Consider the following 980-nt stretch of genomic DNA (forward strand, 5'->3'; position numbering starts at 1 on the left):
GTTGTGGTGGTTGTGGAGGGAGGTGAGGGGCTGGCTAGCTTCTCTTTCCGAATCTAATTCATGGCCAGCATCTTGTCATGTGGTGCAGTTGGATGCCCTTGGTGGTATAAGGGGGCTCTGAGGCTGGGGAGTCCCTGCTGGAGGTTGTAGCATGAATCTTAAAGAGTCTTATTAATAAAAATCAAACCTGGAGCCTTGTATTGGGGTGAACGCTGGAAGATCAGAGAGACAGAACAGGCTGCAGCCACCTCACCTCGCCAGTTCCTCAGCTGATCCTGTTTCCTCAGACTGGAAGCCTCTGAGTCCTCATCCAGAATGAATCTCAGCTGAACTGCTGCTCCAAAGCCTGAAAGCTTAACCAGCCAAATGCTTCTAGTTCCTGGTCTTCATGCCTTATATACCTTTCTGCTATCTGCCATCACTCCCTGGGATTAAAGGCTCGCTTCTTGGGATTAAAGGCGTGAGTCACCATGCCTGGCTGTTTCCAATGTGGCCTTGAACTCCCAGAGATCGAAGGATTTCTGTCTCTGGAATGCTAAGATTAAGGAAGTGAGTGCCACCATTTTCTAGCCTCTGTATCTAGTGGCTGTCTATTCTGACCCCAGATAAATTTATTAGGGTGCACAATATTTTGGGGGAACACAATACCACCATAGGAGGTAGTAGTGACCCTGGAGCCTGGTCTAAAATCTGGATTTAGATCATGGCTTTCTGTCTCCCGCCAAGGTGATCGCCAGAAAATTATGTAAATTCCCCTACCTTCCATCTTTCCAGCTCTAAAATGGTGGGTTCCCTTGTGTATACAGAGGGTCAAGTGAGCCGCTCCATGAAGATTCCGGACAGCATAAGACAAGTGCTCAGATATGTTACCTGTTTACCCAGTGTTCTAACACAGTGTGCTGTGGTGGTGGTTAATTTTGTGTTCATCTTGCTGGGCCGTAGTCCCCAGAGACCTAGTCAACCATTGTGGAAGTTTCTGT

The sequence above is a fragment of the Peromyscus maniculatus genome, chromosome 2 (assembly GCF_049852395.1).
Source record: "Peromyscus maniculatus bairdii isolate BWxNUB_F1_BW_parent chromosome 2, HU_Pman_BW_mat_3.1, whole genome shotgun sequence".
Taxonomy (NCBI): Eukaryota; Metazoa; Chordata; class Mammalia; order Rodentia; family Cricetidae; genus Peromyscus; species Peromyscus maniculatus.